The sequence below is a fragment of the Nicotiana tabacum genome, chromosome 10, assembly GCF_000715075.1.
Source record: "Nicotiana tabacum cultivar K326 chromosome 10, ASM71507v2, whole genome shotgun sequence".
Lineage (NCBI taxonomy): Eukaryota > Viridiplantae > Streptophyta > Magnoliopsida > Solanales > Solanaceae > Nicotiana > Nicotiana tabacum.
The window spans coordinates 1,213,910-1,238,347 of NC_134089.1; the positions used below are offsets into that span (position 1 = coordinate 1,213,910).

General features: G+C 38.3%; 1 non-coding gene across 1 annotated transcript; it reads left to right on the plus strand.

Annotated features, from left to right (window-relative positions):
- Positions 1-7,563: 7,563 nt before the first annotated feature.
- LOC142165663 (small nucleolar RNA R71) lies at positions 7,564-7,670 on the plus strand. Its single transcript, XR_012696314.1, has one exon. It is a non-coding gene; the product is annotated as a small nucleolar RNA R71 (small nucleolar RNA).
- Positions 7,671-24,438: the final 16,768 nt, after the last annotated feature.

Below are 24,438 nucleotides of genomic sequence, written 5' to 3' on the forward strand. Positions count from 1 at the left end.
TCCCGAATATAAGCCAAACTCTAGTGCGATGTTAGCACGGGAACACCCTATCAAAGAAGCACCCGACTAAATTCTTTTCCTTGTACATAACCCCCACAAGAGTCATAAACTCTAAAGTCTTCCCAAAACCTGAACATGAATCGATAAGGCCAAGTATAACACACATTCCTTAAATCCTTTGCTCGAATTACCACTGATGTTTTCTTTCCTTAGTCATAATAACCCACCAATACACTGATGACCAGAAACCGCACAAGCAGACAACCACGTGATCCAACCATAGACAGTGGGGCTCCTCCACTTAGCTTGAAGCTACAATTTCATAACTCTGGAACCCACCAAGATTCCTCCTTACCAATTACTATGATCTCGCACAATCAAGCCGCCAAATTTCTCGAAATCTTTCTGTTAAATATTTCATGAAAATTCTGAATCCCTACCCACATTCAAATATTTGACTTCTTACCGGATAGCCAGTAAAATTCTTCGTAGAAGTTTCATCAACACCACGCAACCGCTAACATGCTCACAAGAGATAACCAAAATGTGGAAATTCCATGCCGATATCTTCCAACGATGTTGCACTAAGTACAATTACTACGAAATCAGCAAACTCTCTTGAGCCCGTACTCGTTTACCAGTTGTACAAGTCCGTTCACCCCCCATTGACATCAACTAAAAGTGCGACAATACATTACAATCCGAAGTCTTGTTGCATTCCCCTTCATATCAAGCAAACTTATTTTTGTCGTATCCAATATTCCTCAGTATAGTAGCCAGCATTCCAAATTAGGTATGTAGACCTAGTCACTGTCCACCATGAATCCCAAATCACTCTAAACTTTTCTCAAGTCATGTGGCTATCCTACCACAAAATCCATACGCTACTCTATCACTCCTACTTCAGCTAAACCATATTCTTTAAATAACTGCTCGACCTCTGCTTTTCATACTTGACCTGCTAGTAATTCAACCACCGCGAGACACATCTCGCCATGTCCTTTCTCATTCTTCGTTGCCCAAATGTTGCCTTAAATCAAGTCCATAATTGTAGCACCGGAACTAGTGAATTGCTACCAACTCTAAACCTCCTAGAAGATCATCCTTCTCGAGTCATCACATTAGAAATACCGATTCGATTCTGAACCGCTGCGCATGCTATATCTGACGACCGCTTCCCCAGTGTCCTTTCACAATACCCTGCCCTGAAGGCGAATTGAAGAATACCATAACACCGGTGAACTTAATACATTCAAATAAGGACAATGACACCACATCACAGATGAAAATTCCACTGCGCTTGAAAATACCAAGTCTCGTTACTCCATCAACCCAAACCTGAACATTCATAGTTCGATTGCCTTTCCTTTGCTGGAGATAAACGGTGTACCTCTAAATCATGTGCTGAGAAATCCTCATTTCAAGTCATTCACTACCTCGACACATAAACAAACACCACCACCATTATACCAACATTGTGCGATAACAACGTCTGAACATCATAGCAATTTGTGCGTAGCCTCGATCCCATTGAAAATACAACTGTTGAGCTGAAATGACAGAACATCCTTCCGCAAGAAGACGATAATAACTTGCTCGAATGCGCAGGGAGAAACATCCTGCTCCACGTCTGTAGTACCACTGCAACTCCTCGATACCCAATTGACACGAGTGCTCAACACCGTACAAGAATGAATAGGAAGGAAATAAGGCATAAGCCTCGAAGGAATCAAATCGCACAATGAGGAATCAAGAAGGGAAGTGCTCCTAACAGCCCTGTAGCCTCTCGAAGATAAGTACATACGTCTTCGTACCAATCCGCAAGACTCTACTAGACTTTCTCATAATTCGTGAGACCCAAGTGAACCTAATGCTCCGATACCAAGCTGGCATGACCCAAAATCCACTATAGGTCGTGATGGCACCTAACGCCGCTGTCAGGCAAGTCAACGATGATTGATCCACTTAATTACTCATTTTTATTCCTTTTGAAATCATACTTTCCATTAATTAAATAGTATGAAATGGAATTTACAGGGTGAAACGATGATAATTACGTGAACTACCATACTAAACATCCAATAGGAACCCCCAAAATCCGGTGTCATAAGTGCATGAGCATCAACTAAGAAATATGATAAAATACAACATCTGTCTGGAATACAAATTAGATAAGAGAATGTAAATAACTCTGGTGGAGACTCTGTGTGATGCGGACTCGTAACATGGGATGCAACTCACCTAAGTCCCCGCAATAGCGCGCCTCTGCACCCATATGACCACTAGACATATATGTACCTGCATAAAATGTGCAGCAAGTGTAGCATGAGTACATAAAACACGTGTACCCAGTAAGTATCTAGTTTAATCTCGAAGAAATAGTGATGAGGGGTCAGCTTTGACGTTTACTATGGGCTAACAATAAAATACTAAAATTATAATTAAGCATGGATTATGTAAATACATCTGAAAACTCAATAACAAGAAATAAATAAATAATTCTTTCACTGATAGTAAATCCCAAATTAATTTTCATCATTTAACAAATTAATCTCTCAAGCCAATGAAACAATATCAATTATAATTGGAATCCAAGAATTATTACGCACGAATTATGCAGAGGTCGTACGACCCGATCCAACATACAAATATATAAACTGTGCACTGCCGAGGGTCGAACGGCACGAACCGTATATGTATCTATCTGCTACCAAAACGTTCGGCCTGCTCCAGGGGAAGAGAAAATACTTTATAAACAACAGATTCAAGATTATTAAGAGGCTAATATTCAAAGAAACACCAATTCTCATTAACAGTCAAGTGACCGTCCAAAACTCAAGTAAATGAAATTTAACCTTTTACAATTCCTTTATCAAGTTCCAATATGATCTAAGTGATCAAATTAACAAGTAGGGTGCAAACATCGCAAGTATAACATGATTTGGGTCCTAGACTACCCGTACATAAGCATAATTAGTAGCTACGTACGGACTCTCATCACCTCGTATGTACGCAGCCCCCACAAATAGAAGCACATATTAAATCAATTCATCTATGGGGTTAATTCCATCTTACAAGGTTAGAAAAGAGACTTATCTCGCTCTGAAGTTCCATAACCGACTCCAAAGTTTTTCTAACAACTCAAACCGGCGCCCGCCGCTCCAAAACTTGTGATGGGTGACGAAGAAGCTCCTCCAAAAAAGCCCCTAGCTCGGCTCCCATAGAATATTGAAATAAAATGAGCCAAAACCCGTTTTGGCAAACTTATACACTGCCGAGGCGACCCTTCTTCGTGTTCGTGTGAAACGCCTCGCGTTCGCGAAGGCCAAATGCCACTGCCTCATAATTCCTCTTTGCGTTCGCGTCACCTACGCCACGTTCGCGAACCCTCAGACCCCTGCCCCTTCGCGTTCGTTGTCCATGAACCACGTTCGCGAAGGCCAACCTGCTCCATGCCCAGCTCCCCCTTTCCTTCTAAGCGTTCGCGATCTCCCCTTCGCGTTCGCATAGGTTCCTCAGGCCCTTCTCCGCGTTCGCGACCCCTGTGTCGCGTTCGCGATGAACAAAAATCAACCACCCAAAAACCCTTCTTCGCGAACGCGGGACTCCCTTCGCTTTCGCGAAGGACAAAACCAGAACCAGCAACAGCCAAAATAGCCAGAATTGATCCGAAACCACGCCGAATCACACCCGAGGCCCATGGGACCCCGTCCAATCATACCAACATGTCCCAAAACATAACACAAACCTGCTCGAGACCTCAAATCACATCAAACAACGCTAAAACCATGAATCGCACCCCAATTCAAGCTTAGTGAACTTTAGAATTTCAAGCTTATACATTCGACGCCGAAACCTATCAAATAAAGTCTGATTGACCTCAAATTTAGCATACAAGTCATAATTGACATAATGGACCTACTCCCACTTCCGTAATCGGAATCCGACCTAGATATAAAAAAGTCCACTCCCGATCAAATTTTTCCAAAAATCATCCAATTTTCAACTTTCGCCAATTGACACCGAATCGACCTACGGACTTCCAAATCAACGTCCGGACACGCTCCTAAGACCAAAATCACCATACGGAACTATTCACAGGCTCGGAATCCCAAACAGACATCAATAACATCAAAATACACTTCAACCTAAATTTATAAAATTCTTCCAGAATGCCAACTTTCCATAATAAGTACCGAAATGCTCCCGGGTCAACCAAAACCCGATTCGGACATACGCCCAAGTCCAAAATTATCATACAAACCTATTGGAACTTTCAAATCCTGATTCCGAGGTCGTTTACTCAAAAGTCAAACCTTAGTTATTGCTTCCAACTTAAAGCTTTTGAAATGAGAATTTTCTTTCCAAATCAACTCTGAACTTCCCGAAATTCAATTCCGACCACACGTACAAGTCATAATACCTGAAGCGAAGCTACCCAAGGCCTGAAACTGCCCAACGATGCGCTAGGGCTCAGCAACAACCAAAACAGCTAGAATTGGTCTAAAACCACTCCAAATCACATCTAAGGCCCCCGGGACCCCATCCAATCACACCAACAAGTCCCAAAACATAACACGAACCTTCTCGAGGCCTCAAATCACATCAAACAATGCTAAAACCATGAATCGCACCCCAATTCAAGCTTAGTGAATTTTAGAACTTCAAGTTTCTACATTCGACGCCGAAACCTATCAAATCAAGTTTGATTGACCTCAAATTTAGCGCATAAGTCATAATTGACATAACGGACCTACTCCCACTTCCGGAATCGGAATCCGACCTAGATATCAAAAAGTCCACTCCCGGTCAAATTATTCCAAAATTCATCCAATTTCTAACTTTCGCCAATTGACGCCGAATCGACCTACGGATTTCCAAATCAACGTCTGGAAATGCTCCTAAGACCAAAATCACTATACTGAACTATTCTCAGGCTCGGAATCCCAAACGGACATCGATAACATCAAAATATATTTCAACCCAAATTTATGAAATTCTTCCAAAATGCCAACTTTCCATAATAAGCACTTAAATGCTCTCGGGTTACCCAAAACCCGATCCGGACATACGCCCAAGTCCGAAATCATCATACGAACCTATTGAAACTTTCAAATCCCGATTCCAAGGTCGTTTACTCAAAAGTTAAACTTTAGTCAACTCTTCCAACTTAAATCTTCCGGAATGAGAATTTTCATTCCAAATCAACTCCGAACTTCCCGAAATTCAATTCTGACCACACGTACAAGTAATAATACCTGAAGTGAAGCTACCCAAGGCCTCAAACCACCGAATGACGTGCTAGAGCTTAAAATGACCGATCGGGTCGTTACATCTAGAGTAATTGGTATCTGATTATACCCTGTATATCCGTCAAGAAAACAGTAAAACCATGACCTGTAACTCTTTCAAGAATTTGGTCAATAAAATGTAAAGGAAAATGATCTTTTCTTGTAGCCTCATTAAGTCATCTATAGCCAATACAAACTCTCCACCTTGTGGCTATTCTGGTAGGTATGAGTTCGTTATCTTCATTTTTTATCGTTGTCATACCTCCTTTCTTTGGTACTACCTGCACCGGACTTACCCAAGGACTGTTAGATATCGGATAAATGATACCCGCCGCTAGAAGTTTCACTACTTCTCTCAATACCACAATCAGTTTTCTTTCTTGTTCTGCATTCAAAGAGGATGAAATGATTACTGGAAATAATTCAGGTTTAAGAAAAAATATATTTCAAACGATAAGGAAGAGTTTTGAGTTTAATTTTTGGTTGAACTTCTTCTTGTGAGACTTTGTCATTTTCTGAATCTTTTTCCAGCATTTCTGCTTCTTTTCTGATTGTAGTGTCATCATCACTTGTGGTACCTGACTTTGCCAAACATCTTTTCAATGAATCAGTAATCAAATGATCATCTTTATATTCATCTGCAATGTCATTCAACAAATCAATTAGAAAACAAGATGAGGATGACTCATCTTCAGAATATTTCATTATTTTCTGCATATCAAAAATTACTCTTTCCCCATCAACTCGCAAAATTAGTTGTCCTTAATGGACATTAATTATTGCTCTTCCTGTTGCAAGAAATGGTCTACCTAAAATCAATGGTACCTCAGTATTTTCTTCCATTTTAAGTACGACAAAATCTACTGGGAATATAAACTTATCAACTCTAATGAGGATATTTTCTAGTATTCCTTTCAGTTTTTTAGTACTTTGATCAGCCAATTACAGAGACACACCAGTGTCCTTCATTTCACCAAGTTCTAATTTCCTGAAAATTGAAAAAGGCATTAGATTTATTGAAGCACCTGAATCACATAATGCTTTTTCAAAATGAGCACCTCCCAAAGTACAAGGAATTGTAAAACTGCGTGGATCACCAAGTTTTTGTGGAAGCTTATTTTGAAGTATAGCACTATATTTTTCTATAAGCTTAACCACTAAAACTTCTTCCAATTTTCTTTTACTTGACAAAATTTCTTTAAGAAATTTAGCATATGACAGCATTTGCTTCAAAGTATTTGTAAAAGGTATGTTAATGTAAAGCTGTTTTAAAATTTCTAAAAACTTTGAGAATTGTTTGTCAAGCTTTTCTCTGTTTAGCTTTTGGGGAAAAGGGAGGGGTACAGAGTGAGGATTTGTATCAATTCATTTTTTTGTACCTTGTTTCTTTTATCTTTTTGTTCTTTTAAAAGTTCAGAGTCTCTTTTATTATCACCTTCATTTACCTGTTCCACTTCTTGTGGCTTTCCTTGTCTATCTGCATATGGATCATCAAGAGTTTTAACTGACCGCAGAGAGATGGATTTGAGGTGTTCCTTTGAATTTTTCTCGGTGTTACTTGGTAGATCACATTTTATTTGTCTAGACATGAGGGTTGATAATTGGCTCATCTGGATTTCCAAATTCTTGATGGTTGAATTTTGACTTCCAACCTTCTCGTCAATAGCCTTAATGAATTTGTACATCATGTCTTCAAGGCTTTGCTGATGAGCTCTATGGGACTATTGTTGATATTGTTGAAAATCTTGTTGCCCTCTATTTTGATTTTGAAAACCAGGGGGTCCCTGCACCTGCTGCTTTTGATTGAAAAAACTTTGAGGATTTTCAGCACCATTTGGGCTACTCGGATGTTTTCGTGCCATGGGACTACCGAATGGGTAACTGGTTCTATAACCAATAACATTTACTTGTTTTTCATGTTGTGTTGAAGCTTGACACTCGTGATTGGGATGATTACCTCCACAAACGTCACAATTCTCATGTTGAGATGATGATTGAGTATTTACCTGAAAGGCCTCAACTTTTTGTGTCAGAGTTGCAATTTGTTGCGCTAATGAATTCCAAGCTTCAACTTGATTAACTCATGCTGCTTTATTAACAATCATTCTGTCTGAGGGCCATTGCACAGCATTTTCTGAAATTTTATTGAGCAATTGCATGGCTTCTTTAGTGGTTTTGCTCATTATGGATCCTCCTAATGCTGCATCAATTACATTTCTAGCAGAGGGTTTAAGACCATAATAAAAAAATATATAAGATATCAAGATCTTGAATACCATGGTGTGGGCATTTTCTTAACATTACTTTTAATCGTTCCCATGCTTGGTATACAGATTCGGCATCTGTCTGTACAAAATAATTGATTTCTTGCTTCATTTTAAATGTTTTTGCATGTGAAAATATTTATTAAGAAATTTCTGAGTCATTTGATCCCGTGTAGTGATTGAACCTCTTGGCAGACTTCGCAACCATATTTTTGCTTCACCTTTTAATGAAAAAGGAAAAGGCCGCAATCTGATAGCGTCTGTTGTGACTCCATTATACCTGTATGTTTCAACTAATTCAAGAAAATCAATTAGATGGGTATGAGGATCTTCACTCGCATTACCAGTAAATTGACATGACTTTTGAATAGTTTGAATCAAGCCTGTGCAAATTTTAAAGTTGTTTGCTATAATTGGTGGTCTCTTCACACTTGATTCTCCTTCAAAATAATTCGGTCTTGCATAATCTCTGAGTATTCTGTCACATCGTGGAGCCACCTCATCGAAATGTTCTTCCACTTGATATGGTGGAAGTTGGTTATTGTTAAGCTCTTCATTCTCCATTTCTTCACAAGCTATACTTTGAGAAGATGATGTTTGTCCTTTCCTGCGCAATCGAAGAGATTTTTCAATTTCTGGGTCGTAATTCGCCAACTCTTTTATAGAAGAGCGGACCATAAACTACCTAAAATCCTTAAAGCAAAGATTTTTTTTATTTTTTCTTTGAAATAAAATCAAACTTAGTTCCTAAAATAGTATTGGTGACACTAAAAATAAAAAAAAGTATATAAAAATTAAAATAGTACTAGTAGTAGTTAATATAACTAGTGATACTAATTAAAAACAAAAAATAAGTGTGTGTGTTTTTAATGAAAAGAGCTAGCTGATCCTAGAAACAATATTATGATACTGTAAAGTAAAATAAAAATTAAAAAGATAAAGAATGATACGAAAACAGTAAGTAGTAATATTGTTAATAAGAGAAAACTAGAAAGACATTACTAGTAACAATAGTTACAGTAGTAACAAAAAAAAAAGATAAAAATAATACTAATAATAATAATAATAATAATAATAATAATAATAATAATAATAAATATAATAATAATAATAAGTTCTCAAATTAAAAACAAAATAATTAATCTGAAATAGATGTTGCAATTCCCCGGCAACGACGCCAAAAATTTGACTGTCTAGCGTGTATAAAATTCTAACTCGTACTTTGTCAAATAATATTATAGAAAGATGTCGAACCAACAGAGATTGGTTTATCTATTTTACAGATATTTCTTGTTTTAATTACTATTTGAAAAAATCACAAAGAGTTGAGTTGTGAATTAACTAACTAAAAATTCATGAATAGAGCAATAGAAAATATTTTATTTTATTTTCAGAAATATAATAAAAAGGTGTTGGGATCCTGACTTCACTTAATAATTTTATTATACAGTAGATATATTTATTCTTCTATTTTTATTTCTCATAAATATATAAATGCCTCTCACGGTTACATTTATATATTATTACTATAGTTGAACAATTAATTGCACTCATCTCGGTTATATAAATTAATCGTTAAAATAGTAATATTAAAGAACCAGAAATATATACTTGAACTAAAATATGATCTTTTTAGTAAGTCCCTTTCGGTTACCCTACTTGTTATAATTAATTACTACAATATTCGCCTCTTTCGATTATAAATAGTGTAGAGACAATTTTAACGTATAAGAGCTAGATGTCACTAAACAAAAGTTAACATCTATCAATACCAAAATTAACTATATTACTTCTTCTGCCTCTTTCAATTACAGAATCAGTAAGAAGTTAATATATAGTACGAAATAGATAGATGTTAACAAATTAAATAACACCTAACTATAAAGCAGATAAAATTTAAATGAAAAGCTCCAGCTCAAGTATGTGAAATTGAGGAATAATATCTACTATTATATAGAAATATTAAGATCCGATATTTTTCCAACACAAGAAAAGTTACTCCATAATGGAGTTAGTACTGACAACGTAAATATTCTTGCTCATTAAATAAGAAAATAGAAAGAAATATTCAAGAGAATAATTTTTCCTATTTAATTAAAAACTAAAACTAGAGTAAATTCCAACATTACAATTTATTTGGAATTAGAAATGATGTGAGTGTAATGGCTAAAAGAAGAAACAACTGAAGAAGAAAGAAAATAAGAAGCCCGAAAGAAATGAATTTCAAACCGTAGCTCTAAGCTTTCTCCCCCTTCATTTCATGTCTTGGAGCACCTAATTGTGTTTCTATTTATAGATGTTTCCAAGAGTAGTGTGCATTGAATGTTTGGCAACTTGTTATTTCAACTTGGCAAGTTGCAAGCTACTTTAGATTTAAAAGATGAATTCACGCCAATTTATCCAAGTTGGCAGTAGCACATGGGCTGCTTTTTCTCTTTTTTATTAGTAATTCTTTCTTTCTTTTTTAATTTTTATAGTGAAGAAAGACCTTAGGTACATGGGTCCCTTTTCTCCTCATAATTGATACAATCCAAATGCTTTTACAAATCCAATTCTAAAATCAAGATACGTGATCCTCTCTTCCATATTTTTTCCTTTCTTCTTTTAACACCATGAATCTTCATTGTAAACTTTAGCTCTTTGTGTTCAGATTTCTCCAAGGTCAATCATTTTTCTTTTTATATTAGTTAATTATTTCAATGCAAAGAAAGTAAAAATATTACTACTAAACTTTAAAGATAATAACTAAATTTATACATGATATTTTTTTCTTATCATTCAACTCTAGATTCGTAGATAGTATTTCACTGTTAGCTACTCAGCAAAATAATTAAAAACAGAATTAAATAAAAAACTCAATATGATAAAATCAAACTCATCAATTTAAACTTCAAACGCCAACATTCATGTAGCACACATAACCCCATAACAATAGGGTTCTTATCCACTCATGTTCATACAATCATCAAAAGTAATGTTTTAAAACATAAAATCAATGAATACTAGAAGAAAATTGAAAGAATTGATCAAATTCGTGCTCTCGAGTGTTCATACTTTTGTCTCTCAAAGTCACGTCCTCTCCCTCAAAATAGGTTTAGGTTGGCTTTTATATGAGTTGGGGGCGTCTTGGGGTCGAAATAACCAAGTCCTAGTCGAAATAGGACAATTTCACGTCTTGAGCATCCAGGGCAGTGTGGGGCGCTGGCCCTAGCGCTCAACTTTTCAGCATTCTGTTTTGTGCGCCACGGGTAGCACCCTACGCTGCCTGTGGCGCTCAACTGGGCCATTTCGCCTTTTCTTTCCATTTTCTCTCCAATTCGCGCACTTTCGTCCCAAATCGCATCCGAATGTTTCCTACACATAGAAATACCACAAATTAGCACAAATCATTATATTATACATCCGAAATTTATGGGACATGAGTACAATGTGAGGCAATATACATCAAAATATGCAACATTAAGTTGATTATCAACACCCCACACTAAGACTCTTGCTCTTCCTCGAGCAATGGAACTATATTAACACCCCAAAACGTACCTGCCACTATGAAAAAGCAATTTACATTTAATTCCATCACACACTCTACCTTTTGACTATGGTCGATACCGTCAATTAAGCATGAACACACGAATTTCACATTCTTCCCGTTTTTTCTTTTCCAACTAGCCCAAGTATACACAATGCTATTCAACCAATTCAAGCCACCTCTCCACAACCACCCTACCTCAAGAGACGACTCGTTACCACTAAGCATCCTCAACTCACGCACTCACCCAACAAAAGAAGTACAACATCACCAATCTGTCATGAGACCAAGTGCCCTCACCATAAGCAAAAGAGTGAATATAAAAGTAGCACATACGTTCAAATATGCCATTGAACATAAATTGAGGACATCACACAATTGAACAAAATCCACTCACTCTCACAAAGAATTCATGTGCATCCTATGGTTGTACCATAAGATTGCCCGTAGTGTACATCTTTACTAATCTAAGCTAGCCAAATCTAGGATCAATTAGGACTTTAAGGTTGTAATGTAGGCTAAGGGATGGGTAGGATACATTTAGGAATAATGACAAACCCTCCTAAGCACTTTAATACACCACACTCAAACATCGAGCACATCTTCTTTTCAACCAATTCACTTGTCATACACCATATATAATATAGCCCTCTTTTCAATTAAGCACATCTATATTCCCACTAGTACGAATTCGAAGGATTAGGAAGTGTGTGTTTTTCTACATTATTTGAACTACTATTTTTTTTCTTGCAATTTTTTTCTTTCTCCCTTTGTTTTTTTCTTTTCTCCACACACTCCATACATTAAGGTTCATCGGCTAGTGGCCTTTTTTCACAATTTTACTGCACCTTAAGGGCCTTTCCATGGTTCCACTCGAAAGTCACTCCCTAATATCTCACCTTATTTTTTTTAGCGACTAAGTACCTTAGGAGGTAAAGGTTCAACAAGCTCAAATTAAGAACAAAATAGGAATACGGCTTGTAGTGTGGGTGCCAAAGAAAAGGTCTATAGGCTCAAAGGGGCTAGCAACGGAAAATTTTATTTGTGAGTGACAAGCACCTCTATAGTCAAGCAAGAAATGCCTACGTCATATCCTAGACTACACAAGATAGCACAGAATATCACCAACCCTTACACACATATTGCACTTGAATCAATCAAGACGGTTCTATGCGACTCTCAAGTCAAGCAAGCATAACGAGTTGAGAATTTTTAAGCAATAATGCACTAGGTGGCATACAAGTCAACCAACTGAGAACAAGGCGTCACAGAGTAGGCTACTTAATTTACTTGGGCATTATAATTTAAATAAAATATTCAGGAAGTTAGATCGCATGCCATAGCTTAATGTGCCAACACCAAACATGTCAACAGGTACATCAGAGCACCTCAGTTTTCTCCCTATCCTACTCCATAAAACAAACACCCGGTTTGAGCTACACCTTTGGAAAAGAACCAGCGTCCAAAGACTATGTGAGTTCTAAACTAAGCTAAACAAACAACAACACACTAACAATAAAAACTTTATACAATTACAAGTCAGGAAGTATTCCCCTACCCTACACTTAAACAATGCATAGTCTCTGATGCATAACAAATTCAAAACAAAATAAGGTGGAAAGAAAGAACTCCCTGCTAGTCGGAGGCCGCCTCCTCAAGGTGCCCACCAGCTGCGGCTCTGGGCTCATCATCATCATCCGCTCCTAGGGGCACCAAAGCCATGGGCCCCGTGACTTCATCACCCATCTCATCCTCATCATCGGATCCTTTGTATGTGTTATCATCCCCAGATTGGTGAATAGGACTACCCGGTGCAATGCCCAACATCTCCTTGGAAGAACTAGAGAGATCATTGCGCAACTGCATTCGTTCCTCATCTGAGATCCCTAGCCTGCACATTATCACATTGAGGGAACTATAAAGATACTTGTTGAAGTTTTCATCCCTCTCATTCCTCACAACCTGGATTAGCTTTGATGTGGACTCCAGCAAGGATGCAATTTCTAGCAATGCCTTTGGTGCCTCCACTACCTCATCATAGCCCGGGTACTCCGGTACCCCACAGGATAGCATGTATTGCGTCAGGAGGTTGCCAAAGAATAACCGTTTGATCATTTTCCCAAAGCGGGTGCGGTCCATCTCCCCTAGCATGATCTCACCCACATTTATGGGTCGCCCAGTCATTAGAAAGAAAATCACACACACTCGAGCTCGAGTGCATTCATAGTTATGCTCGACGGGCATCAATATAGCCTGCACAAAGTTTTGCCATACCTTAGTCGTCTTGTTGAAGTCAAAATGGAGCATCTCAAGGTGTGCATCTCCCTTAGTCCATGTCCACTTGGAATTAGAATCAACGCCACAAAGAGTGTGATGTATTTCTCGCTAACGTGGGATTTTGACGAACTTTTGGAGCCTCCGTGGATTCGAGTTATCAACTCCCAAAAATTCACAGAAGGATCTCCTATCTAGTGGTATATCCTTCCCTGGGACACATGATTGGAACAAGTTCGCATTCCAATTGGTGTATAGCTCGCACACCATGTTCAAATTCGCAGGACTCGGGCATTCTATGAGTTTCTCCATCTTCATCTCTACCAACAGGGCAAGCAAATCCGGAAAATTTCTTTCTAGAGCTTTCACATTAATCCCCATTTCGGAGATGTACCGCCCATATGGCACGAAGTCCCTAGGCCATGCAATAGCAGCATCACTAACTAGTTTCAAAAGATGCCTCGGTTGCAAAGGTGCATGTTGTGATCCTTTGGCAACTTGTTTCCCTTTAGCCTGCCTTGAAGATACCTCACATTGCTTGAATTTTTTGGGAGGGGCCAGTAGTGGAGGACATTCCTACCCCTTTTGCCTTTTGCGGCACTATCATGAGCCATAACAACCTACACACGACAAACACAAATGTGAGAATGGATCAAGAAATTCACCCAAGGTCATTGTGAGAATGGATCAAGAAATTCGCCCAAGGTCATTGTGAGAAGCCAAGATGACCCCACACTTAAAACTGAAGGTTATGTATAATCTACTCACAAGAGTGGTTCAAAGTGCACCAATGTTTCATCACAATTTAAGTAGTCGAACATGGCCATAACTTAACCGTAGTACAAGCGAGCAATGCTAAAATTCACATTACTAAATTCACTTAACCGTATAGGGAATTGAAGTTTACTACTTCAAATACAACTTCACAACTAATATTGGCAACTAATTTCGTGCACAATAGGGTAGGGGATTCGGGGTTGTTGGAGAAGAAGGACTAGAAGTACACTAAGAAATTTCAAAATACAAGAAAAGAGAGAACAAGAAGAACATACCTTTGAGTCTTGAGATGAAAGTGAGCAACAAAAATTGGAGAATTTGAGAGAGAAGGAGAGAGAGCAGCGAGGAGAGAGACATAGTGGGGGGTCGCTTGTGAGAGTTACGGTGAAAGAGATGGGGGGTTTTGGGTTAGAGTTAATTTAATTTGGTTGGGAGAATGGTTTGGGTATGGGTTATTATGTGTGTGTGTATGGGTAGTTAGGTCGGGTTATATGGGTCGGATTAACTTAAAACATTATACAAAAAAACGAAAATTAAAAAACAAATCCACCTTACTTGACCCCCCAGCACAGCGCCCCACACTGGGCTTGGCGTTGGGGGTTGTGATGTTTCTGTAAACTGCGCCCCAGGCAGCGTGAGGCACTGGCCTGGGCGCTCGTTCGCTATTTTTTTATTTTTTATTTTTTTATTTTATAAACAACCCTTAACCCGAGAATTCAATACATACATTATATACACCCCACACTATTCCTGCCTATGATTTATATAATACAAAGGAAACAACAACAAAAACTAGTCTACTCTGACTAAAAGAAAACAAAAAACTAAGCTATGAAAGCATTAAAATTGAGTTGCCTCCCAACAAGCGCCTGATTTAACGTCGCGGCACGACTCAACACATTTTCAAGCATCGACCAAGTCTATCGAGGTCTTGTGACATGCAATGGCACCACCCCAATAATATTTTACTCTTTGTCCATTTACCAAGAAGGTACCACTTGAGCTCGTATCATGCAATTCCACCACTCCATGAGGCTTCACACTTACCACAATGAAAGGACCTGCCCATTGAGACTTAAGCTTTCTGGGGAAAAGTTTCAACCTCGTATTAAACAAGAGAACTTCTTGACCTGGCTCAAACTCATGATGATGGATGTGTTTGTCATGACACCTTTTGGTCTTTTCTTTATACAATTTGGCATTTTCGTACGCGTGCAATCGAAACTCATTAAGCTCGTTGAGTTGTAACACCCTCTTCTCGCCGGCTAAGTCCATATTCATATTTAGCTTTTTAATCGCCCAATTGGCTTTGTGTTCAAGCTCGGCGGGCAGGTGGAATGCCTTCCCATAAACCAACTTATACGGAGAAGTACTTATGGGGGTCTTATATGCAGTTCGATATGCCCATAATGCATCATCTAGCTTTCCCGCCCAGTCCTTCCTATTTCCACTTACTGTTTTCTCAAGAATCTACTTCACCTCTCTGTTTGACACTTCCACTTGACCACTCATTTTGGGGTGATAGGAAGTAGCAACCTTGTGCTTAACTCCATACTTTGCTAGAATATTATTCAATAATTTGTTACAGAAGTGAGTTCCTCTCTCACTTATCAGCACCCTTGGAGTCCCAAAGCGTGTGAAGATGTGCTTCTTTACAAAGTTTACCACTACCTTTGTGTCATTAGTAGGAAGAGCAATGGTCGCCACCCACTTAGACACATAGTCGACTGCCACCAAGATGTACCTATGACCCTTAGAGAATCGGAACGGTCCCATGAAACTAATCCCGCAAACATCAAAGAGCTTTACTGCTAAAATATTTTGCAAAGGCATCTCGTGCTTCTTCATGATTGTTCCGGTTCTTTGGCACCGTCACACTTTTTAACAAAAGGCGTGTGCATCCTTAAAAAATTTTGGCCAATAGAAACCCGATTGCAACACTTTTGGGGCGGTTCTATCCCCACCGTGATGACCTCCATATGGAGAAGTATGACAGTCATGCAATATTGCATTCATCTCCTCCTCAGGGACACACCTTCGTACCAACTGATCTGCGCACTGCTTATATAGGAATGGATCATCCCACATGTAGAGCCTCACATCATGGAGAAATCTTTTTCTATTATCGGATGTCAATTTTGGTGGCGTCACCCCACTTGCAATAAAATTCACGTAGTCTGCATACCACGGGGCTTCACTTGAGGTGATTCCCAATAAATGCTCATCCAGAAATGTCTCCATAATCGAACCTCCCTTCGCCACATGGTTCAGATTTTCTAATCTGTACAAGTGATTAGCCACTTGATTCTTTGTTCCTTTTCGATCTCGAATCTCCAAGTCTAATTCTAGCAAGAAGAGAACCCATCGAATTAGCCTCGGCTTGGCGTCTCTCTTTTAAAACAAGTACCTTATAGCTGAGTGATCTGTGTAGACGATGACTTTGGTTCCCACTAGATAGGATCTGAACTTGTCAAACGCCCACACCACTGCAAGCAACTCTTTTTCAGTAACAGTGTAGTTCATCTGGGCTGGATTCAGAGTTTTTCTCGTGTAATAAATGGATTGAAAGATTTTCTCCCTCCTCTGCCCCAGAACAACTCTGATTGCTATGTCACTCGCATCGCACATCAACTCAAATGGCTACGCCCAATCCGGGGCAATGATAATTGGCGCAGTCACCAGTCTTCTCTTCAGCTCCTCAAATGCTTTCAGACATGCATCATCAAACTTGAAGGGGATATATTTCTCAAGAAGCCTGCACGAAGGAGAAGAAATTTTTGAAAAATCTTTAATGAAATGATGATAAAAACCTACATGGCCCAAGAAACTGCGAATGCCCTAGACGGACGTCGGTGGGGGGAAATTTTTCAATCTCCTCCACATTTGCTTTGTCCACCTGCAAACCATTTTTGGACACCTTGTGCCCCAAGACTATACCTTCTCGTACCATAAAATGACATTTTTCCCAGTTTAGCACCAAGTTTGTCTCTTCACACCTAGCAAGCACTTTATCAAGGTTCATTAAACAATTATCAAAAGAATACCCAAAAATAGAAAAGTCATCCATGAACACTTCTATAAATCTTTCAACCATGTCAGTAAAAACAATCATCATACACCTTTGAAAAGTCACAGATGCATTACAGCGACCAAAGGGCATTCTCTTAAACTCATATGTGCCATAGGGACATATAAATGTAGCTTTCTATGGTCCTCTGGGGCAATAGGAATCTGATTATACCCCGAATAGTCATCTAGGAAATAGTAGTATTCTTGTCCGGCTAATCTATCAAGCATTTGATCAATAAAAGGGATGGGAAAGTGGTCCTTTCGGGTGGCATTGTTTAATTTTCAATAATCTATGCAAATTCTCCACCCAGTCACAGTTCTTGTATGAATCATGTCATTATTTTCATTAACTACTACAGTCATCCCCTCTTTCTTAGGCACATATTGGACGGGGCTTACCCATTTGCTATCAGAGATTGGAAATACAATACCTGCGTCAAGCCACTTAATCACTTCTTTTCTTACCACCTCTTTCATGATTGTATTTAAGCGGCGTTGTTGCTCTACACTTGGCTTGTGCCCTTCCTCCATGAGGGTTTTATACATGCAGAAAGTTGGACTAATGCCGCTAATGTCAGACATCGTCCACCCAATTGCTCGTTTGTGCTCACGTAGCACTCTCAACAGCTTTTCTTTATGCAATTTAGATAAGTCAGAAGAACCAATAACATGTAAAGTGTCAAAACCACCCAAATAATCATATTAAAGGTGAGGGGGCAATGGTTTAAGTTCCAATTTTGGAGCTTCTTCAATCGACAGCTTTGGAGGAGGCACACTTGGCCTATTTAGGGGCTTAAAGGGGTTTAATCCATGCATGTATGCACATGATGCATCTAGTATATGCATCATCTCCTCAACCTCGTAATCAATCTCCAAGCTATCGAACAACATGAGTGTTTTCTCTATAGAATCGTCTATATATACACTCGTGTCGATAAGTTGCCCATACACCTCTACAACAGATATCATAGAGAGCTCCTCGTAATGGCGGGGAAGTTGGATCGCCTTGTAAACATTAAAAACTGCTTCCTCGTTGTCCACCCTCATAATCATTTTTCCCTCTCTAACTTTAATAATCGCATCACCTGTAGCCAAGAGAGGTCGTCCCAATATGATTGGAACTTGTTCATCAGCCTCATAATCTAGGATAATGAAGTCCGCTGGGAAGATGAATTTCCTAATTTGTAGTAATGCATCTTTAATCACTCCTTCAGGGTAGGCTATGGATATGTCCGCTAGTTACAACATCACAGTGGTTAGTCTTGGAGCTTCCAAACCCAATTGCTTGAATAAGAACATGCGCATCAGATTTATGCTCAGTCCCCAAATCACAAAGAGCACGACCCACATCGATATTACCAATCCGCACAGGGATGGTAAAGTTGCCAGGATCCTTAAGCTTTTAAGGAAGCTTGTTTTGGACCCTTGAAGGGCACTCCTCAGTAAGTGTGACTGTCTCAAATTCAGTCAATCTCCTCTTGTGAGCTACTATACCGTTGATGTACTTAGCATACTTTGGAATTTCGTGAAGTACATCCACCAATGGAACATTCAATTGAACATGGCTCAACATGTGGTGGCGGCCTTGTAGCATTCACTAGCTCTGAACTTGCGTCATCATTCTTTGACTCATGTGTTGCTTTAGGAATCAACTCCCCCTCAGGTATAGGATTGTCCTTCTCTTCTTTGGCACTTCTTCTAATTCCCTCCTATTTCTAAGTGTAACTGCATTAACTTGAGGGTTCTTCCATGTATTACTCGTAAGAGCGCATGCAGGTCCGGTATTTTGATTTGACACTAACTGCCTCATTTGTCTCTCAAGATTTCTGAAATCAGTCCTAAGTTGTTGATTATCAAGCAACAACTTCTTCAATAAGTCATTAATACTCTCTTCTATTTGATGGGGTGGCTTTTGAGGTTGATTAAAATTTCCCTGGAGCCTATAATGATTTTGAGTCGGCTGATTTCCACCCCAAGAGAAGTTAGAATGATTCTTCCAATTTGGATTGTAAGTGTTCCCATATTGTGCATGCTGATTTATCGCACATCTGCTTTATTGCCCCACATAGTAGATAGATTCAGGATTCGTGGGGCACATGTCACTCGTGTGACTGTTACCACATAATTCACAGCAAGTAGACATCTGTTGTACATGTTGCATCTATTGTTATACTTTCAAAATAGTGCATATGCACCATCATTTGATCTACAAGCATATACAAGCATTTTTCATAATTTTCTATGATTTTTAAAGGCTTTAAATCAATTTATTCCTACATTTTATTATATAAATATCTATTAATTACCTTATAAATTATTTTTATGATGATTTTATCATCTAAAATTTTCATTTACACCCATATTAGATTTTAAATATTTTATTTACATTTTTGTTACAATTATATTTGCATTTTTAGGCTAAATTATATATTTTGCAATAATAGCCCATATGTACTTATAATTACTTTATTTATGCAACAAAATAACTTTTATATTTTTATAATGTTAAACAATTGTTTTTAATCATTTTCATGCACAAATAATATATTTTGATATTTATCTATTATTTTTATAAATTATTATTTGTTCAAATCGGGTATTTAAAATCTAGCCCTAATTCTATAACTAATTCGGACCTAAAAACTACCCAAACCAGCCAAATCCCAATACCCCTAACCCAATTACCCTTACCCATTCATTAAACCATACCCCAATACGCCTACTTCCCTTATATCCCTCCTCTCTACCCTAATCCTCACTTTTCTAAAAACCGTCGCCCTCATTTCCCCTCCCCTGTTGAACCTTAACGCCTCTGCCTCACCCAAATCCCAGTCCTAATGGGATTCTTACCCTATTCTAAATCCCGATCCTAATGGGATTCTTACCCTATTCCCTTGCCATTTTAGGGTTCTTCCCTTATTTGGTGATAGATTCCGCAATAACTTAGGTACTTGACTAAATATGGCAAGTACCCTGATTTGATTCCGTCCAAATCTGTGTTTATCTTTTGAATCCGGACGAATCTCGAGTCCAAGTACGTTATTTGTGATGATTCTCTCATATCTCTCTTGATTCGCACTAAGCCCTAAAGGTTAGGGTTTCAGATCTTCTTTGATTTGAACCAAATCTGGTTCAAACTCTGTTTTTTTTTTAACATTTCTTCATCTATTTTTGCTCTATTACTTATGGGTCTGTTGATTTTTGCCGATTTTGTGACTTACCTAATTTAGGGTTTCAAACCCCTTTTACTTGAATCAAATATGGTTCGTTTATAAGTTTCCTTTTTAAGTTCTTATATATGTTTATTTTGTGCTAATATGTGTACTTTTCCTTTATTCTTGCTTATTTTGTGTTTTACCCAAAACTAGGGTTTTAGTCCCTTTTTACTCAAACTAATCTTGTTCAATTTCATGTATCTTTTGAATAATCCAGGTCTACGTTCATTTGTATGTGTTAATACATGATTCTTTGTCATTATTCTCTGCTAATTTCGGGGTTTACCTAATTTAGGGTTTCCAACCCTTTTTACTTGAATCAAATCTGGCTCGATTGAGTATTCCTTTTACAATGATCTCTTGTCTGTCTGATGTGATTTTTTACCTTATTTTCTACTGGTTTTGTGCATTTTTTCACCTAAAACTTAGGGTTCAACTCTACTGATTTAAACACTGACCTCAGTATTTAAGTGATGAATTCTTTAATGCTAGAACATTATTCGAACCCCTCCCCACTCCCCTTTGAAATAAACTTTAGAACTCAAGTTCTTTCACTCCTAGCAATACTACTATGTGCTTTTGATTCCTGGCCGGCTGGAAGCCAAGGCCAGAAATCCTCAATTGTTTTGCTTCTGTTGGTAACAATTGTTACACTGTTGGATTCCTTTTTCATGTTTCATCTTAACTGGTGAGTTTATTGAATCCTTTGCTATTCCATTATGATTACACGCTTAATGTGTTACTGTTATCAAACCATGTTATCCCAAATGCTATTACCTGTATTTAAGACATGTTGAACTTAGTTTGAATCTGCCTAACTCTGTGTAATTTAGGGCTATTCTTTAGCCTTAAACGCCTTTATACCTTTCCTAAGGATTGTTTAGTTATGTGTGCCTTAACAGATTCATCAGTTTGTTTATTGAACAAGTCACCATGTGACTTGTTTGGTTCTGTGCTCACTATGCTATGATACCTCTACTGAATTGTTTAATCAGTTCCTAATACTAATTAGTGTGTTCCTAACCTACTGTTAATCAATGGGCTTTCTTTCTGTGACTTAGTCTGATCTCCGGTCTTTGTTATCACTGTGAACATGTTTATGAAGTGGTCTTATTAGCATGTGACTGTGTTAACTTCTAAAAACTGGATTAAGTCTGCCTAGGTTCAAATGTGTTGCTATTTGTTTGTGTTCTATATGTGATTCTGTACCCCCTAATCCCATCCTACTCTCCTGAATTCTCACTCTTTGCTAGCTAAAAGCCAAAGCAAATTAGCTTTTGTCCCTTGGCCGCCCTAGTGTGAGCACTGCTAAGGGTTCATATGAGACCCTCGTGAACTCTGACACACTAGGATTTGGTCCCTAGTCTTCTTTGAACTATTCTGATCATTCTTCTCTAGTGCCTAACACCTTCAACTCGAGGTAATTTGAGCCCTTAGCCGATCTTTGGTGACGCAAACTAGTAAACCCGAGTCATTTGCAATAGGTGCCCTAACGTACCTTAATCTGTTAGGCGGCGACTCTTTTTTAATAACCCCTCCTCCCTTTTTAAAAGAGTTGTCAATGTCGAAACCAGCCCAAGCCCAATTACCCTTACCCATTCATTAAACCCAACCCCAGTACGCCTAAATCCTGGCCGTTAATCAAAAATGATCAACGGCCCACAACTAACAACCTCCTTCCCTTATATCCCTCCTCTCTGCCCTAATCCTCACTTTTCTAAAAACCGCCGCCTCATTTCCCCTCCCCTGTTAAACCCTAACACCTCCGCCTCACCCAAATCTCGGTCCTAATGGGATTCTTACCTTATTCCCTTACTATTTTAGGGGTCTTCCCTTATTTGGTGTTAGATTCCGGAATAACTTAGGTACTTGACTAAATATGGCAAGTACCCCGATTTGATTCCGTCCAAATCTGTGTTTATCTTTTGAATCCGGATGAATCTCGAGTCCAAGTACGTTATTTGTGATGATTCTCTCATATCTCTCTTAATTCGCACTAAGCCCTAAATGTTAGGGTTTCATATCTTCTTTGATTTGAACCAAATCTGGTTCAAACTCTATTTTTTTTAACATTTCTTCGTCTATATTTGCTCTATTACTTATGGGTCTGTTGATTTTTGCCGATTTTGTGACTTATCTAATTTAGGGTTTCAAACCCCTTTTACTTGAATCAAATCTGGTTCGATTATAAGTTTTCTTTTTAAGTTCCTACATATGTTTATTTTGTGCTAATATGTGTTATTTTACTTTATTCTTGCTTATTTTGTGTTTTACCCAAAATTAGGGTTTCAGTCCCTTTTTACTCAAACTAATCTGGTTCAATTTCATGTCTCTTTTGAATAATCCCTATCTACATTCATTTGTATATGTTAATACAAGATTCTTTGCCATTATTCTCTGCTAATTTCGGGGTTTACCTAATTTAGGGTATCCAAACCTTTTTACTTGAATCAAATCTGGCTCGATTGAGTATTCCTTTTACAATGATCTCTTGTCTGTCTGATGTGATTCTTTACCTTATTTCCTACTGGTTTTGTGCATTTTCTCACCTAAAGCTTAGGGTTCAACCCTACTGATTTAAACATTGACCTCAGTATTTAAGTGAGGAATTCTTTAATGCAAGAACATTATTCGAACCCGCCCACTCCCCTTTGAAATAAAGTTTAGAAGTCATGTTCTTTCACTCCTAGCAATACTACTATGTGCTTTTGATTCCTGGCAGGCTCGAAGCCAAGGCCAGAAATCCTTAACTCTTTTGCTTCTGTTGGTAACAATTGTTACACTGTTGGATTCCTTTTTTCCTGTTTCATCTTAACTGGTGAGTTTATTGAATCACTTGTTATTCCATTATGATTACATGCTTAATGTGTTACTGTTATCAAACCATGTTACCCCAAATGCTATTACCTATATTTAAGACATGTTGAACTTAGTTTGAATCTGCCTAACTCTGTGTAATTTAGGGCTATTCTTTAGCCTTAAATGCCTTTATACCTTTCCTAAGGACTGTTTAGTTATGTGTGCCTTAACAGATTCATCAGTTTGTTTATTGAACATGTCACCATGTGACTTGTTTGGTTCTGCGCTCACTATGCTATGATACCTCTGCTAAATTATTTAATCAGTTCCTAATACTAATTAGTGTGTTCCTGACCTACTGTTAATCAATGGGCTTTCTTTCTGTGACTTAGTCTGATCTCTGGTCTTTGTTATCACTGTGAACATGTTTATGAACTGGTCTTATTAGCATGTGACTGTGTTAACTTCTAAAAATCGGATTAAGTCTGCCTAGGTTCAAATGTGTTGCTATTTGTTTGTGTTCTATGTGTGATTCTGTACCCCCTAATCCCATCCTACTCTCCTGAATTCTCACTCTTTGCCAGCTAAAAGCCAAAGCAAATTAGCTTTTGTCCCTTGGCCGCCCTAGTGTGAGCACTGCTAAGGGTTCATATGAGACCCTCGTGAACTCTGACACACTAGGATTTGGTCCCTAGTCTTCTTTGAACTGTTCTGATCATTCTACTCTAGTGCCTAACACCTTCAACTCGAGGTAATTTGAGCCCTTAGGCGATCTTTGGTGATGCAAACTAGTAAACTCGAGTCATTTGCAATAGGTGCCCTAACGCACCTTAATCTGTTAGATGGCGACTCTCTTTTAATAACCCCTCCTCCCTTTTAAAAAGAGTTGTCAATGTCGAAACCAGCCCAATATCCCTAGCCCAATTACCCTTACCCATTCATTAAACCCAACCCAATACGCCTAAATCCTGGCCGTTAATCAAAAATTATCAAAAATGATCAACGACCCACAACTAACGACCTCCATCCCTTATATCCCTCCTCTCTACCCTAATCCTCACTTTTCTAAAAACCGTCGCCCTCATTTCTCCTCCCCTGTTGAACCCTAACGCCTACGCCTCACCCAAATCCTCCCAAATCCCGATCCTAATGGGATTCTTACCCTATTCCCTTACTATTTTAGGGTTCTTCGCTTATTTAGTGTTAGATTCCGGAATAAC